This window comes from Heterocephalus glaber, unplaced genomic scaffold (assembly GCF_053883595.1).
Source record: "Heterocephalus glaber isolate CG9 unplaced genomic scaffold, H.glaber_assembly_v1.0 deba00001461, whole genome shotgun sequence".
NCBI classification, from domain to species: Eukaryota; Metazoa; Chordata; class Mammalia; order Rodentia; family Bathyergidae; genus Heterocephalus; species Heterocephalus glaber.
The window spans coordinates 24,369,726-24,389,179 of record NW_028258308.1 but is presented as its reverse complement, the minus strand read 5'-3'; the positions used below and the strand labels follow the sequence as shown (position 1 = coordinate 24,389,179).

The 19,454-nt window shown below is 36.3% G+C and overlaps 1 long non-coding RNA gene across 1 annotated transcript; it reads left to right on the top strand.

Annotated features, from left to right (window-relative positions):
• Positions 1-390: 390 nt before the first annotated feature.
• On the top strand, positions 391-11,300 carry LOC110350808 (uncharacterized). The gene is made up of 3 exons (XR_002397695.2): positions 391-628; positions 7,539-7,615; positions 11,116-11,300. It is a non-coding gene; the product is annotated as an uncharacterized LOC110350808 (long non-coding RNA).
• Positions 11,301-19,454: the final 8,154 nt, after the last annotated feature.

Below are 19,454 nucleotides of genomic sequence, written 5' to 3'. Positions count from 1 at the left end.
ATGCAATCATATCATGTATGGCTTTTTGTAACTAGTTTTTAAAACTTAATACAATGTTGTCAAAGTTCATCAGAGCAATAGTATATATAAGAACCTAATGCTTTTTAGTGTCCAAAGTAAGAAAAATTCAAATGAACCTTTTATTTTGGAATATGTTTTTTGGTTTACAAAAAGTTGCAAAGATAGCACCCTTACTCTTCAGCTAGTCTCTTCTAACGTTGACATCTTATATAACCACAGCACATTTGACATAACTAAGAAGTAATGCTAACTAAACTATAGCTGTCTTGGGATTTGACTTTTTTAAAACAAAATATCTTTTTTCTATTTTAGTCTCTAATCTAGAAATCCACACTGTATTTAGTATTCATGTTTCTCCTGTCATCTAGAACAGTTTTTTCAGTCTTTTTTTCTTGTTATTCATGACCATGACATTTTGAAGGGTGTAGGTCAGATATTTTCATTTCCCACAATTTAGCTTAGTCCCATGTATTTTTCCATCATGATTATACTAGGATTGTTTGTTTTGTAAGAATAGAATGACAAAAAAAAGAATAGCATGGAGGAGAGGGGCTGTCCTCTTCACAGCAAATCGGTGGACAACTGATAGCCACAGGATTTATAACTGGTAAGTTAATCTTGATCACTTGGTTAAAATAGTCTCTTCCAAGTTTCTTTTCTGTAATGTTATTGTTTTCTCTTTTATTCCATTCTCTATTTTTTTGGAGGGAGTCACTACATCCATCCCACAATCAAGAATAATGTAATGAATTAATATTTCTTTGTGGAGGGGGGAAAATATACATTAACTATTGGACATTCTTCTGTAAAGAAGATATACCCCTATCTTTTTCACTTTTTCATTTTTTTCATTATTTATTTACACCAATATGAACTTACCAATATTCATTTTATTCTTTTTGTTAGACTCCAATACCATCATTATTTATGTTGGTGTCTGTGCCCTTTTGATACAGCTGTTTTTGTGCTTTCTTCTTACTAGCTCTTCCTTACTTTCTAGAACATGACACTTCAATCTTGTCTTGCATTTTCCTTGCTCTGGTCCCAGGATCAATCATTTATGCAAGGAACCCTACTTTCTTTTATTGGAGATATTGAAAGGTCAAAATAAGGGCACTGAATGTATTTCCTGCTACTGGGATGTTATTGCTGCTGAGCCAATGAATGCGTGAATACTAACTCATGCATGAGTACATGTATTAGTCAGCTTTCCCATCACTGGGACCAAACACCAGATATACACAGCTTCAAGGAAGACAGGCTTAATTTGGTTCACGGTTTCAGTCTATGGTAGACTGGCTCTAAGGCAGAAACATCATGGCAGAAGGACGTGGTGGAGCAAAGCTGTTTACTTCATGGCAACCAGGAAGCAAAGCACAGGGGGAAAGCACCAGCAAGAGATAGACCTTCCCATGGCATGACCCTAGTGACTCAGCACAAATGGGCCCTGCCTCCTAATAACACATTCATCTATACCAATCTTGTGAAGATCACTTAATTATAATGATCATGATAAGAATCCCCAATTTTCCAAGAAGTAAAGCTAAGTAACTTCTAAGCAATACAACTAGATTAAAAAATCAGGTTCTCTGACTCAAATTCTCATGCCCTGTCTTTTCCCTTAGGTTATCGATAAGGATGTTACTGCAGATGCTGAACACTGATATCACATAGAACATTGGACTTTTTCAGACAGAGGTTCACATATCATCCAAAAGAGCTATAGGAGGTCCCTGAATCCTAAGCTCAGAGTGCCAGCCTATAATCCTTTTGTCATCACACTATTATGCACAGATCTATGACATAAATACTAATGTTGTTAAATAAATACAAAATAATGTAAATGACTTAAAAATCTTATAAACATTTCAATTTGTTCTTTTCCTCTTTCTCTTTCTCCTCCTCCTTCATCTTCTTCCTCATTTTCTTTCTTATTTTGGCCAACTCATTTTTTTTTCCAAATTGTTCACATAGAAATAAGAAACTCAACAATAAAGTTTTAAGATTTTATAATCTAAATTATTTCAGGTTTGCTAGCAGCTTTTATGATAAACCTGGAAAAAGACATAGGGTCTATGTTAGTTCATTTCATCTGGTAGCTGCCTGGTAAATGTTTGTTGAATGAACCAATTACTCAAATCAACAAGTACTTGCCAAACGAAACTCTGTAGAGGTGCAAGAAGAAAAGGTCTCTGCCCTTACAGATCAGTACCCTTGTTGAAAAGACTAACCATAAACACCCAAACAAGCTCAGAGTTAACAGTATGAGTTCAGGATAATTGTAAAAAGAGCCAGCATTAGATTAATTGTCAGTTAAGTGATGGGTAATAGAGAATGAAGAATTTCACAGTAACCAGCAGCTATTCAAGCAGAGAGGAGCAAATGGATGGCTTACAGAGAAAATGACCTCAGTCTAGTTCTAAACGGTGGCTAAGCTTTGGAAAGATGAAGAAGGGATGGAGGGCCGGAAATTTAGCTCAGTGGTTCTACCGCCTGCCTCGCAAGCACAAGGTCCCGAGTTTGATCCCCGGTAACCCCCCAAAAAAGAAGGCATGGAGGTGGGCTGTTGCCAAGGCCGGGCCTGAGAATGGAAAAATGCAAATATCCTGTCTGAGAGGCCTACCATCTGCCATTAAAGATACTGTGAAAGAGTCCTTAAGATAAAGTTGCATATGTTCATGCAATTAGTAGTCTTTAATTATAAATCTAAATGAAGCAAAATGTTGGGCTGGGGTGTGGCTTAGCAGGAGAGCACTTGCTTAGCATGTGCAGTTCCCTGAGTTCCAGACCCAGCACTGAAGAAACATAAAAACCCAAAATATATCAAGTACTTTTTAGGACTTCAGAGACTAAAAGCAGGGAAATAGCTGAACCTCAAGTTTTTAAAAATCAGGTGATTTGGGGGGATTTTCTTTACTTTGTAACTAAATTCTAAAGAAATATCATTTAGAAAAGTTTTCCCAAAGTTTTTTCTATGAGTTAAAATCTCTATGATCCATATATTCTGTGTTTATGAATCAAAGTACAACTATTTAAATAATCAAGTTAATTAACCCTTATGAATATGAGGACTCAGCAATTCTCACCATGATACGTTGAAAAAATACCTTCTGAATTTTTTTGTCTTTTATTAGCCTACCTTACTTCTTTCAACTTTTGTGTTTTCAGTTCAGATTATGTACTATGTAGGAAATCATTTTTTTCTGCTTCTCTCGCATTCCTTAGGATTGTATCAGTTTTAAAGGTTGCCCCTCTCATCCCAGTAACTGGAGGTCCAGTGGGTCTTCTGAAGTCTGTACTTCCTGTTATGGCACAGTTCTACCCAGACTGAAGACTAAGGTTTCTGTATATGTTCATTTTCTGTAGTTAAATGAAACAAATAGAAATTCTTTTTGTTCTTAGAAGTATATGCTTGGTTTTTAAACTAGACTTTCTGATTTAAGATTGAGACTAAAACAAAAACTTTCCATGTACTAGGGAAGTCTAAAAAAAGAAAATTAAAAGGAACGTATCTGGTATTGGAGAAAAATTGTCATCTTCCTTCCAAATAGTGCTACAGGCACATGTCAAGGAGGCATCTAAGAATAGGAAAAGAAAGTATTTTTTGTTTGTTTGTTTTTACTGTTTAATGTAGCTGTATGAGGGAGCACCAAATCTTCATTTCCTTGGAAACAATCCCACACCCTTGTTCACCCAGAGTTCTTTTCTTCCAACTAAGAACAGACCCTCAAATTTCAGAGAATCATAGAATTTTAAATCTTAGACAGTCTAATTTTAATAAACAACATAAAGGCACAAGAATAATCAATAGTGTGAGCATCTACCCAGCATATCTTACCTTCTAATCTGTACTCACCTTCAAGCAAAGAACAGTCCAGCAATCTTCAACTTTTTCTAAAAGCTCTACTGATACTGGGAGTGCACATCTTGGCAGACAGTTCCCCTTGCCTGGAATGACCAGCTCCTTTTGTGCTAGAAACATGCTTGCACATCCTTCAGGACCCAACGCAAAGGTCTCTTCACCACGGAGCCTTCCCAGGTTCTGTTTTCCTGGAGTACTACTCAGTTGATACATCTACCACGGGAGGCATTATGGTGTATTACAGTAATATGTTACATGTCTGTAAAGACCACATCACTTATTTTTATATATCCATTGCCTAGCACAGTTCTTGACACATAAATAGATAATTGATAACTAATGATTGAATCATTGGCCAGAACATGCCTCCAACAGATTGGCCATATACTTTCAGATCTGTTTCATATCTAAATTGAAATAATTAATTCTGAGCCCCACACCTTCTGGAAATAAACTAAATTAGGATGGTTGCTTGTTTTCAAAATTCTTTAATATGTTTGTTGAATGAGTTATTAACCACAACCTATTATTCATTCAATCCAAGGCATACAGGGTCATTCAGACTTTACCTTAGAAAAGTTAATCATCCGACTCAGAAAAACTAAAGGAAAATGAAACTAGAGTTTGGTTACTTTTGCCTTTTTGTAAGAAGTCTCTTTGTGTATTAACTAAATATGATTTGGCTTCATAATTGAGTCTTCACATCCTCAGGTAAGATCTTTCATCAAGTTTGTTTTAGGGACTAAGAAGAACAGAGTCCAAGATTGTGTGCTGCACACACACACACACACACACACACACACACACACACACACACACACCCTCTGGTACTACCAAATACAAGATGTCAAAATTTTAAAACTCAACTTTAAAAATGTTGGCTCTATCCTTATCCTTCAGTCTGGTGATAAAATAGGAGTTACTTACTCTGGGAACTCTGGTAGCATGACTGATAAATCTTTTGCTTCAGGATCAGGCCCCAGCACTGGGTTTTTGTGGGTTCTCTCCATTACCATCACTGGTTTTATATGTTTATGTAAAATGAGCCAAAGTGGGCCAAATGTTCATCTTCCATGAAAAGGCCACAAACCTGTCAGAAAGGAGAGTTCAGCAGGAGTTTTGGATATGTTTTTTGTATAGAAATCAAAACCTGCATAAAACTTGGTATGAGCAAACTGTAAACATCCATGGGAGGAAAAAAAATAAATTCAGCAAATTGGCAAAGACTCATGGCTCTTTGACTCTTCTGGTATAAGTTTTATGTTTTCCTCTAAAACAAAAATACTAGTATTTATAATTATGCATACTAAGTAGTTGCTAACCACATGCTCTACCATTGAGCTACACGCCAGCCTCAAAATATGTATGGGTGCAAATATACATTTATACACATACATATATATGTGAAAATATATTTGTAGAGAGAAAGCTCTGTTAAAATTACATTTAAAACAAATTACCAGATAGATCTTATTAACTACTAGAGACCTATAAAAATAATAATCTAATGATAGTATATAAAATTATGCTTTCTCATTATACATCCCAATCAAATAAATGCCTTTTCACTTGGAAATGAAAGTAGAGACATACCAGAAAAAGATATTCATACGTGTATGTCCCAAGTACGGCAAGAAGGGACTGAAAAATATGAAAGCCTATCTTGCAAGCCAGTCAGGCCACTTTGATGGATTCCAGATGTTTATGAGCTTATTGTAAACTTTGAACTGTTATCTGAACACTGAGCATTAGCTCACTATTATATCATTCTTCATATCCCCTAAGATTTGAATAGATATGTCTTTGTACTTGGGAATTGAAGAGGAAAACAAAAACCCAAGCCCACCCATTAGGTTGCCAAAACCCTTAACCAAGATACTCTCAATCTATTTTCTAACTTACTCCTTAAAATAACAATGAGATGTTTCAGGCCAGTTCTCTAAAGTTTTCAAAATGTAAATCCTAGTTTTCAAAGATTAATTGCTCTGAATCTTGCTTTTTGGGAAATCACGGGACACTGAAATAAAAATAATTATTTATAAAAATTATAATTATAATAAAAATAATTATTAAAGTATAATTATAAACATTATATTATATAAATTATAATTAAATTATATCATAATTATTTATAATAAAAACTAAATAATTATTTATAAAATTATTAATAATTATAATGAAATTATTAATAATTATTTATAAAAATAAAAACTATATTGTTTCAGAGCACTGATGTATTTTTTGTCCCAGACAGGACACTAGGTGCGTGAAATACTTGGTGCTCGGAGCCATGGTCTCTATCCAGTCTACCTGGTTCCACAGCTTCCTGTGCTCCTCTGCCTTAACTCAAATTATCACAGCATTTAAATGTCTTCCACATCATCTGAGTAAGACAAGGGCTTTTTTTTCTGTATTGCAAATAAAAGACAAAGTTCCCTTCTGTGGTGTGTTCTCTGAGTAACTAAATACAATGAAAGACAGAGACAAATGGGGAAAACAACTCTGAAAGTCAGAAAGCACTGGACAATTTACACAAATCAGTTCCCTTTCTCTGGTAACAATGACTCACTGTGACTGGATATGACCTAACCCTCTTCTTCCTTTGTGAAATTGCCCCCTGGAAGTCCTGTGTCACTGCTATTATGGGAGGTAGTCATTCAACTAGGTGTAGAATTGTGTCTAGTGTCCTGTGATTCTGTTCCACACTGAACATCACTTTAAATCTAAGAGTTTGTTACTTTAAATCTAAGAGTTTGTTTTCGTTCATTGATCTCCATACTCAAGGTCACCAAATTAGCAAAGCTCTTCAGGACATCTGTGTCATAAGATGTTTGACGCTGTTAAGTACAATCAGGAATGATTACTCAAGTCCAGTTTAGTTATGTGGAAACCCAGCACTGTTACTCATCCATAACAGTGTTTTCTGGGGAGAAATTATTGAGGAAAAAGAATTGCTTTATAAGACTGAAAACTTACTTTTTATTACAGAAAAAATGGTGCATCTCATTAATAACACCTAGTAGATGGTATGTATCCTTTCACTTTCAGAAATAATTATTTTCTAGCTATCACATGCTAAGAATTCTTTGTTCCATCCAACCTTTGTGACATGATGGTGTCATGTTTTTTGTTCCCTAACCAGTGATTTCCCACAAACTAAGCTACTTGAAGCTACAAAAAATTATTTTTTATCTCCTACTATGTTGTTTATGATTCTAGTTAAAAGGGGCCAAATAAAAATATATTAAAGACTATACCCTTTGGTAAGTTAAATGTCCTACTTCCTGGACACATGTACTACAACTTTCTGAACTGTGAAGTGGGTAGACTACATTTTCATCAGCAGAGGCATCAGCAGGTACCAATCACATGAAGAAGGAATCTGAAAATAGGAAAGCAGTCCCTCATTGTGTCTTGAAGTAGGTAGACGTTGGAGCACAGCTCATTGTGCTCTGCTTGAGGAGGCAGGGACCAGGAAAAAAAAAAGTCAGATATAGATTCAAAGGGAAATTCTAACTTTAGCAAATCTTCTAAGAAAGGGAGAAGCCTTGTTTAAATCACAATGGAAAACTCATAGGCAAGTCTGAAGTGAAATTTGTTAAGTTTTGTGGTGATTCTTAATTTTGCCTTTTTCTCCCATGTCTCTTTTCCCTAGGATTTAAACCAGAGAACACCTTGTGAAGTGCATTGGACTCAGATGAGTGCAATGACAGTCATCACAGAATGAAATAGGTAAGTAAATTTAAAACATTCAATAACATCTGTTGCCAGAGAGCTGAGCCCGTGTAGCTCATGTGGAACTTCATGGATGAGAAGTAGCCAGAAGAAGTGTTTGCTCTGTCCCACAAGAAAGAAACCTATGTGTCCTGAGGGTGTGTCCCTGGCCCTGAGTTTGGATGAGGCTAAGCACCACAGGTGCATAGTAGCCAATCAAATGAGAAGTCAGGGAGGTGAGGAGGAAGGACTGCAGAGAGAATCAATGATGGGGAAGTCATCAGCAGGTAGAACATGAAACACCAGAAGAACTGGTTTCAGGAACCTTGCAAAATCTATAGACTAATAGTGACTACTTTGAAATGAATTTTAGTAGGCATTCCTGAAATGAAGAACAGAATGTGGTAAAATGTGGAAATTAGGAAGAAAACAAGGGAGAGACAGGTGCTTGGGTAGGGTAGGGTATGAGTGCAGGTTGGAGTGGTAGTGGTTGGCCCTCAGCAGTGAGTTACGATATTAATGTATAGGGTTCACTATGCCTAGACTCCAGGTCCCAGGGTATTAGGGACTTACTGGTAGACCCAAGGGACTGAATATCTATGGACTTCTGTTTTTCAGGTTCCACTCTTAGAGTATTACCATTTCAGGTCCTTTTCTAATTTCTGTTCAGTGCCATCTGCAGCCTCTGGTATTAGTCCTTAAAGATAAGAATGAAAATAATACACAGTCCTGTCTATCAAAGAAATTGCTATTTAAAAGACGTGGTTCTAAGCTAGTCACAGTGCTTGGTAGTGAGTGGAGGAAGTTTAAAATATAACCAGTTCAGGGGTGGGGGTGTTGCTCAGTGGTAGAACAGCTGGCCGTGTCCATGCAAAGCAAGTGCTCTACATTTGATCCCCAGTGCTGAAAAAAAATGGAAAAAGGAAGGAAGCAAGGGAGCAAGGAAACAAAATACAATGAATCTGGAGACCCAGTTTCAATAGCTCTAGGTAAAAATGCAAACATTTGTAGGATAACCAGCATCCTTGGCCCTTCTGCTCAGGATCAACCTGGTGCTAACTAGAAAGAGGCACCTTGTCTGGGACGATCAATTTAAAAAGCTTTTTTTTTGGTACCAGGGATCAAACTCAGGACCTTGCACTTGCCAGGCAGGCACAGTGCCACTGAGCTAAAAACCCAGCCCTAAAAAGTTTTCTTTTTTTACTTCCACATGCTTCTGCCAGTGACCATTTCCTAGCCATCAAGGCTGGAGGAATTTCAGCCCTGCTCCATTCACTCAGCTGGCAGAGCCCAACCTATGCTGACACTTGCAGTGGCCCTGATTTTTAGAGGTGGTTCTTGTACAGCAGTATATGAAAACTTACTTTAATTCAACATTTCTGAAACTGCTCTGGTGATAATAATGTCTTGGTAGCTTAATAAATGAGAGATCACTGCATCTACCCTGAGTCTATTGAAGGAGGCTTTTACCCTCAGAGAAGTCTGGGAAACACTGACTGAAGGGATGACAGAACACTAGAGCAACCTTTCTCCTTGGTGTTTTCCCCTTCCTGGAGAGATCAGAAGCATCTGTTTGCTCCAGATCTCATTGTTTCCCAAAATGAAATTGAAAAGGGTAATAATACGAACCAGGAGAGCTTACTTGGAAAACATTTGTGAAGCTCCAAATGCAGGGCAGAATGACAAACTATTTATTTTCACAGGAAAAAAACCTTGGAAATATTTTCTTGTAGTTTTAGGCTTTTGCTACAACAGTGACACTTTTTCCTTTTGATCTGTGGGGAACATGTTCCAAGAAGCTTCTCAGATGTCTGGAACCATAGATTTCACTAAACCCTAATGAATTTTCTCCTACATATACATTTATGATAAAGTTTAATCACAAATTAGTCAAATAAAAATGTATAATAGACAATGTGAAACAGGAAGAAAAGGTCTAAAAGGGAAGGGGTAGTGGGAGGGGTAGGAAAGAGGAAAGAAGGGAAAGAAAAAATATGAGAAAAGGAAAAAATGGAAACAAAGTCTTTGTAAATAGAGAGGGGTGGAGGGTTGAAGGGAGGGCAGGGAAATGGGGAAAAATAAGAACCAAAATATATCATGTAAAGGTACAAATTTCCAATGATGAGTGTCATTGTATTGTATACCTAAAATGTACCAATAACCTTAATGAATAAGAAAAAAACAACAAAGAAAACAACATAAAAAACCCCCACAAATTAGTCAAGTAAGAAATTAATAATGCTGACTAATAAAATGAATAATTATAACAACATATTATAATAAAAGTTGTTTAAAACTTATGAGTTGTTTATTTCTGGGATTTTTTCCATTCAATATTTTCTGTCTGTATTTGAGTGTGGGCAACTGAAACTACATGAAATGAAAGCACAGATAAAGCAGCACTGATACACTGGGCTTGCAAAGCCTCTTTCCACAGCTGTACTATGTAAGATGGTAGATGAAGCAGATTCAGCTTTGTCATGTTATCACCACTACATTTGTCTTGCAGTACTGAGAATCAAACCCAGGACTTTACACATGCTAGGCAAATGCTCTGCCACTGAGCTACATCCCCAGCCCTTTTATTTTTATTTTGAGACAGGGTCTCACTAACTTCCTGGCCTCAAATTTGTGATTCTCCTGCCTCAACTTCCCAAGTACATGAAATTATAGGCATGTGCCACCACACCCAGGTACTCTTACATATTTCGAACACTTTATATTGTAGTAAGCTTATTGGATGATAAACTTAGTCATAAAATTAAAAGACATGGCTTTCACTATTTATAACACAATACCCATCAAAATCTATCCAGAAAAGAGGAAAAGTGAGTCTGAATAAAAAAAGTTAAAAGTGGACCCCGATGTAAGTATTATTGCTTAAACATTTCAGCAATGTAAATAAAATACATGCTTTAGAGTGCAAAAATTATCTAGAATTATTTTGATCAAAATCTTACAGTGTACAACATTAGAAGATCCAAGCCTGCAATGTATGATGTTTACAATTACAATAATAATAAATGTCTTATTCTTCTAAATTTAAAGAAAATTACTATTACAGTGACCTATGAAAGCTAAATTTTATTTTTAAAGGTATTCTGGTTAAGAGGTGGATTAGTAATGGGTAAATGGTTGTAATATAAATCAGGATAACTTTTGTATGTCCCTGGCTGGTATTTGTGACCAGCTAAGATCTTTGATTATTTGATGGTCTAATGACCACTCACAACTAGGCCTAAAGATTTGGTTGATATACTCAGACTTTGTGTTTTTCCAAGAGTTTTAGACAAAATTGATTCCTCATGAATGTAGATGGTCTACCTCTGAAGGATAATACTCATGCTGTGAATATTTGCTAAAAACTGTTAAATGTGAAAACTCCATGTGAAAAAACCCTTCTAAATCAACAAGGATTCACAAAGACAGAATTCTTTGTGAGGAACAAATACCAACCTTGCTAATTATCTCATTAAAAAGCTAAAGGTTTGAGTGGCTAAACTGTTTATGGAACACAGGTGCCAGAGAGCCTGGACACATTGGAAAAGCCACCAGTCGTGGTTCCAAAGGCATGGTGCTGAGAAACTCTTGCCCGCAATGTTCCCACACAGCTGAAAGGAGGGAATGGTATGGAGACTTGCCCCTCCTGACAACCAGCCACAACTTTGTTTAGATTGAGATCTATTTCTCTGAGGAAACAAATGTCAGCATTACTTTCTTTTTATAATCAATACTCTGAAAGTACAATAAAGAACAGATTTACTAAAGTTGGCTTTTAAAGTATTTATTGGTTTTTAAGGCATCTCCGGTTCCTCTACATCAGTCCATTATGTTAATCAGTTTTGCAGTATAAAATGTGAGGCAGCTAACTTTATAAAAATTCTCTATAACTTTATGAAACATTTATTTAGCTCACAGTTTTGGAGGTTCAAGGACATGATGCTTGTGGTGGCTGAGTTCTTGTTCTTCTGGCTGCAGTGACATCAGGCTGGGTGTGCATAAGGGAGCAAACTCTCACATTATCAGACAGGAAACCGAGAGAGGACAGGCTAAAGTCCCACAATCCCAGTGACCTGAGGACCTCCTAACAGGCCCTACTTCCCAAAGTCCTATGGCCTCCCAACAGCACCACCCTGGGTACCAGCCTTTAACCACAATGGACACTTGGAGGACACTAACCGTAGGATCCATTGTGTGGAGATGCTTGGGCCCTCATCCTGCCCCTGTCTAGCATTTGTGCATGACTAATTTATGTGTGCCTTGGAGTAGGTACCAATAAAAAAAAAAACCTGGGAATTTGGTAGTGTTCCAGATTTGGTGGAGAGCCTATATCATCACATTTTGCAATCATAAAAACATATAACCATGACTGCCATGTTATACGTGTGGTGACATCTACAGCCATAGTTAACAGTCTCTACTGAGTCTATAGTCATGTACGCTGCTGAAAAAGAGAACATGAAAACAAAAATAGATCTCTGAAGGTCTGTGAGTTTGGAAGCCTTTTGAGTGAGAAAAGACATGTGAGATCTGTTAGGCAGTATTGGTATAGAGGCTTCCAGGTACAGTTTGTCTATCATTGTAGTACTATTACCTTCACCTGAATACTCTCTCCTCTGCCTCTCCACACTCCAAAATCTATCATTACTCAGGCAAGATGAAGTAAATAAACCAAACAGTCCTATAACTATTAAAGAAATTGAATTTGGCTGGGTGTGGTGGCTCACACCTGTAATCCCAGGCCTTGGGAGGCAGAGGCAGGAGGACCACTGTGAGTTCAAAGCCAGCCTGGGCTACATAGTGAGTTCAAGGCCAGTCTGAATTACACAGTGAGACCTTGTCTCAAAAAAAAAAAAAAAAAAGGAAGAAAGAAAGAAATTGAATTTGTATTTTGAAATCTGATCAAGAATCCTCTAGGCTGAGATAATTGCACTAGATAATTTTTTTGAAACAAAACGTTTGTTAGTACATTTTAGATATACATAATGATAACATTCATCATAGGGAATTTGTATCTATACATGGTACATCTTGCTTCTTTTTTCTCATTACTCCCTCTTTAATCCTTCTTCCCTAGATAATTTTATCATTCAAAGAATTAATGGCAATTTTACATAATCTCTTCCAGAAAGAGGAAGAAATACTTTCCAGTTACTTTTAAGAGACCATTATAACCCTATTACCAAAGCCATACAGTTACAACATACACAAAGAAAACTATAAGCCAATGGCTCTCATGAACTTAGATACAAAAATATTTAGAAAATTTTAGCAATCAAATGATGTATAAGAATAATGAAACACCATGACCAAGTAGAATTCTTCCCAGGCATGTAAGCTGTTTCAATATTAAAAATCAACTTGTGTAATGTGCCTTATCAACAAGCTACAAAAGAAAAGTTTTACCAATTTTTATCAATTGACACAAAAATACTATTAGAAAGAATTCAATACCAATTCATGATTTAAAAAATAAAATCCTTATTAACAATGGTAATGAGGGAAATTTTCTCAACCTCATGTAGCTAACATCATTCTTTTTTTTTTCATCATTCTTGATAGTGAAAGACTAATTGCTTTCTCTGTAAGATTGGGATCAAGATAAGTTATATGTGATCTCACCATTCTTTTTTTTTTTTTTTTTTTTTTTTTTGGTACTGGGGATCAAACTCAGGACCTTGTGCTTGCGAGGCAGGCAGCAGAATCACTGAGCTAAATCTCCGGCCCAGATCTCACCATTCTTATTCAACATTGTATTGGAAGTTCTAGCCATGATAATAAGCCAAGGGGAGAAATAAAAGACATGGAAACTAAAAAGGAAGAAATAAAACTGTCCCTATTTGCAGATGGTTTTGTCTACATAGAAAATACCAGGGAACCTACAAAAACTTCCTATAACTTACAAGTTCAGTAGGGACACAGGATATAAAATCAACACCAAAAGCCAATTACATTTCTATATATTGACAACAAACAAGTGAAAGCCAAACTAAAAAATAAAACACCATTTACAGTTTCCCCAGATAAAAATGAATACTTAATTATAAATCTAACAACACATGTACTATATCTAGATAACTGATGTTATAAAATGCTAATTGAAGAAATCAAAGAAGACCTCAATCTGTGGGGTGAATGATCATTGTTAGGGACTGAATGACACAGTGAAGATGGCAATTCTCTCTAAATTAACCTACAAGTTTAACACTATTCTTGTCAAAATCTAGCAAGGGTTTTTTTTTTTTTTGTAGACATAGAGAAGCCTATTCTAAAATTTATGTAAAGAGAGAAAAATACTAGAATAGCCAAAATAATTTTAAGAAAGAAGAATAAATTGGGAAGAATCACTCTTTCTAAGTTAGGACTTACTACACAGCTATAATAACCACAATTGTTGTTCTGGAGGAAGGCTTGAGACACAGATAAGTAGAACAAAAGGGGGACCCAGAAATAGATATAAATCAGACCTGGAAATAAATATCCAATATATTTTTGTCAAAGGAGCTAGAACAATTCAATGGAGGAGAGAAAGCCTTTGTAACAAATGGTACTGAAGCAACTGAGTATTAGTAAGAAAAAAATGCAAAACCCAAACTTCACCCCTTATACAATGTATAACTCAATATGGATCATGACGGTAAATATAAAACTTCTAAAAAGTAGGAGATGATCTTCGAAAGAAGGACTACATAAGGAGTTTCAGACTTGAAAATAAACTCATAAAAAGAAACACTGACAAATAGCACCTTATTGAAATTAAAATTTTTGCCTCTGTCAAAGGCCCTGTTAAAAAGATGAAAATAGGATCCATCATGTTGGACTGGCAAGCAGGACTCAGAAGCTGCTCCACAGATCCAGATGAGTAATTTATGTAACTGCATACAGAGACAGAGAGGGTAGAAAGACCCTGGGATGAAATACAGAAAGTTTAGTGTTTAGAGTAATAAGTGACATAGCAGAAGTAGCACACACTGGCAATGAATTCAAGCAGCTCAGTGGGTGAGCAGAACCTCCCTTTCAGCAGGGCTGAAAGAGAAAAATCTAAGCATACCTTTAAGAATGTACACTTGGCTGCAGATAAGCAGGCTGAGCAGATGGATGACCTGAGCTCTGACAAGTGACTGGGTGCAGGAGAGGTTAATGCCTGGTATTTCCCAGAAAATACAGACAGTGCCTGGAAGGGGGAGCCATCTTAAGAACTTTCCTTTGCCTCAGTAGACTGCTCAGTAGATCAAAAACTCAACAATTTTGTATCTTCAAGATACATCAGCCATTTCTTTTCAGGGAGGCAGACGGTACCATCCTTAAGAATTAGCTTGGACCCAGAAGAATGGTGATCTTGACACAAAGTAAGTAAGATTATGGGGAAGAGGGAAGCTCCTCTGTGTCTGGGCTGTGGGAAATAGGATTTTAGTTAGGCATAGAAATACCAGGCATGGTAGTTGCTAAGCAACATAAAACTCCGGAGTGTGGTGGGGGTGGGGGAGGGGCTTCAGCCAGGTGAAGGAAAATGCCAAACACAAACAAAAAAAGGGGGATTTGAACATTGTGGCACGAAAGGATTCCAGTTATGTGAACATCTGTGGGATCTGGGGCCTGGGATCAGGAGTACTGCTGCTAGGACTACTGGTAGAAAGTTGGGGGCCTATGGTTTCTTGACTCAGTACACACCTTGTGCACCCCATGGCCTCTACCCTGACCAGAGGCATTGAGAGTCTAAGATGCAGCACGGACACTTGCCAGTGGTGCCCCCAAGAGAATGGACTGGTGATCTCCAGAACTGGGGCACACAGTCCAGACCTGGGTACAGACCAGGTGAGTGAGTGGCTTGATGGGCAACCCAGTTCTTCCTGTACATTATTCCCAGGCACAAACAACAAACAAGCAGCCAAACTGAGCTGTCAGATGTGAATCTTGTTCTACCACTGACACATTTGCCTTAGTGCCTATTTTTGAGCATGAAGGAGTGGAGTTCAGCATACAGACTGCCCAAATAGTTTCTCCTACTTGGACAGAGGCTGAGAACTCTGAACTAAGGAAGTGCAGTGTTCCGACAATAGAAGTCCAGGGGAAATAATTGTCTCCTTTAGAAAGATCTCCACAAGAAGGAATGTGTGTCTTGTTTTTCTAAACTCTTCTTTTTCCTTTTCTCCTTTTTCTTTCCTTTTGTTCCCTTTCTTTACCTTCTCTCGTTGTGTGTGTGTGCTAGTTTTTAATTTTGCTTCTATAGAATTCTTTCTTGTAATGGAATCAAAGTCTGTGCAAATAGGGAAGGGTGGAGGGGGTGAAGGATGCACAGGTAATGGAAGAAAAAATAAAAACTAAGATATATCATTTTCAGGTACAAACACCCAATGATAAATGTAAATGTATTGTATACCTAAAATGTACCTCTCTCTATATATCTACATATCTATCTATCTATATATATAGAATTCTTTCTTGTTTTGTCATATTTTCCTGCATTAATTATTGTTTCTTAGTGCTATTTAATTTTGTTTTTATTCGTTTGTTAATTGGTTTTAATCTCCCTATCCCTTCTCTCAGGTCCCATTTAAATTCTCTTCTCTTATTTCTTTCCTTTTCCTTTTATACCTTCTTCTGTCTCTTCCTTCCTCTAATTTTTATTGTATTATATATATAATTAGTATCAGTATGAATATCATTAATTCTACTTTTTTGTAGTCTATCTTATATTATTACTCTCCCTTTCCTTTCCTGGTTTAATGAAATAGTAGGATATTTTAAAATAAGTTTTTAATTGTGTATTGATACATGATTGGCTTTCCAGATGTTGATGTTACTGACAGTTACTCTCTCCTCTCAAAGCAGTGATAGGGCTTGAACCTAGAATTTTTTTTGAATTAATTTTCTTGGTACAATTTAGATATACATAATAATCACCTTCATCATAGGAAATTTGTACCTGTACATGATCTATCTTAATTCCTGTTTTTTTCCCCAATCCCCTCCCCTCCAACCCTTATTCCTCTCCTTATCAACAAAAGCTTTGTTGCCTTTTTTTTCTTCTTTTCTCATTTTAAATTTTTCCTTCCTTCATTTCCCCTCACCCCTCCCTATTTCCCCTTTCCTTTTGAATGATTTCTTCCTATTTCACATTATCTATTATACATTTTGGTCCTTATTTACTCTCACACCAGAGATACAATGCAATATTTACATGTGTGTCCAATTTATTTCATTTAAGAGTGTAGTCTCAAGGTGCATCCAGTTAGCTATAAATGTCTCGAGTTTACCCTCCTTTGTGGCTGAGTAGTACTCCATTTTATAAAACAACTTTTTTTTATCCATTCATTGGTTGATGGGCATTTTGTTTTTTTCTAAAATTTAGCTATTGCAAGCTATGTCACTATAAACATGGGTGCACATATACCATTGTGGTATGATGCTTCTAATTCTTTCAGGAAGATACCCAGGAAAGGAATAGCTGGGTCAAATGGGACCTCTAATCCTAGTTTTTTTGAGGAATCTCCACACTGATTGCCACAGTAGTTGTACCAGTCTGCACTCCCACCCACAGTGGAGAGGTGTTTCTTTTTCCCCCACAGCCCTGCCAGCATTTGTTGGTTGATTTCTTGACATTAGCCATTCTTTCTGGAGTGAGATGGAATCCCAGCCATATTTTAATATGCATCTCTAGAATGACCAGTGATGTTGAACCTTTTTCATATATTTATTTGATGTTTCTATTTCTTCATGTGAGAAATGTCTATTCATTTCAGATTCCCATTTTAGGATTGAGTCTTTAAATTTGGGGGAGGGACCAGATTTTTTTCAATTCTTTGTATGTTCTAGATCAGCTACAATTTGTTCCACTCTGTGGGTTGTCTCTTCACTCTGTTGGTGATTTCTTTTGCCGGGCAAAAGCTTTTTAGTAGGATAAGATCCAAGTTGTTGATTCTTTGTATTATTTCCCAGGCAATCTGGGTTTTGTTCATGAAGTCTACCCCTATGTCCTCAAGAGTTCTACATATTCTCTCTTTCTGCAGATTTAGAGTTTCTGGTTTAATATTTAGATCTTTAATTCATTTTGATTTTAGTTTAGTGCATGGTGGGAGACATGAGTCTAGTTTTAGTCTTCAGCATGTGGAAAGTCAATTTTTCTAGCACTACTTATTAAAGAGGCTATCCGTCATCCAACAAACACATTTGGCCCCTTTGTCAAAGATAAGGTGACTGAGTATGTTTGGGGTTGTTCCCACATTTTCTAGTTTGTTCCATTGATCCTCTGTTTGTTGTTGTTGTTGCTGTTGTTACTGTTGTTTTTGCCAATACCATGCTTTTTTGTTGTTGTTGTTTTTTAATCATAGTAGTTTGTAGTATAATTTCAAGTCAAGGATTTTGATGCCTCCTGCCTTGCCTCTGTTGCCCAGAATTGTTTTTGCTATTCTGGGTCTCTTCTCATTCCAAATGAATTTAGGAATGTTTTCTCTAGTTCTGTGAGGTATGCTAATGGTATTTTGATTGGGATTGCATTGAATCTGTATAACAATTTTGGGAGTATGGCCATTTTCACTATAGAGCAGGGGGTATCTTTCCATTTTCTTATATCCTCTTCGATCTCCTTTTTCAGAGTACTGTAGTTTTCAATGTAAAGATCCTTTAAGTCCTTTGTTAGATTGATTCCTAAGTATTTCATTTTTTTATGCTATTGTTAAAGGTGTTGTTTCCCTAATTTCTTTCTTGATCTATTTGTGACAATGGGGTATTAACGTACCTCACATCAATTGTGTTTGTGCTTATTAGATTTCTCATGTCCATTATATATTTGCTTCATATAGCCAGGCGCACCAATATTTGGTGCATAAATATTATGTTTGTTACCTCTTTTTCTTGAGCTTTTCATTAACAAGAATGTAGTAACCTTCTTTGTCTCTTTTGATCAGTCTCGGCTTGAAGTTCACATTGTCTGCAAATAGAATCGCTACCCCTGCTTTTTTCTGAGTTTCTGTTATGTGAAATATTGTTTTCAATCCTTTGACTCTCAGCCTATAAATTTTTTTTTGAATTAAATGTGTTTCTTGTATGCAGCATATTGTTGAATCTTGTTTCTTGATCCATTCTTCCAGTCTGTTTCTTTTGATTGGTGAATTGAGATCATTTACACTGACAGTTATAACTGATTGTATTGGCTTATCCTCATCTTATTATTTTCCTGCCGTTGTGAATTTAGTATTTTAAATAGGGTGCTTTCACACAGATTCATCACAAGAGAAAAACAAAAGACCCTCACAAAATAGTGATACAAATATACTTCTCAGTTGATTTGCAAATCTGAACATAAAAACACAAGAATGATGAAAAAAGAAGGTCACAAGATGCCTCTAAAATTTACAACTCCCCCAAAACTGATTCTGAGGATATTGAAGTAGAAAAATATTGAAGAATTTTAAAAATTGACAGTTAAAATGATCAGTGAACTCAAAGAAGATATAAATAAGCTGCTCAATGAATTGTAAAATGATTAATGAACATAAAGAAGCCATAAATAAGCACCTGAATTAATTAAGGGAGTAAAGAGATAGAGACTCTGGAAAAGAAACAAACAGAAACCCTGGTAGTATAAACCTCAATTAGTCAAATATGAAACAGGAAAAAGAATATCAAGCCTTGAAGGCAAAGTGGATGTAATAAAACATTCAGACACTAAAAAAAAAAAAAAAACAAGAATCCATATACAGAATATTTAAGAGCTCTGGAACAACATTAAAAGAACAAATTTAAGTGGCATATGCTTTGAGGAGATAAAGAAATACAGACTATTGGCATAATTATAGCAGAAAATTTCTCATATCTTGGGAATGGTATAGACATCTAGATATTGAAGGCATTTAGA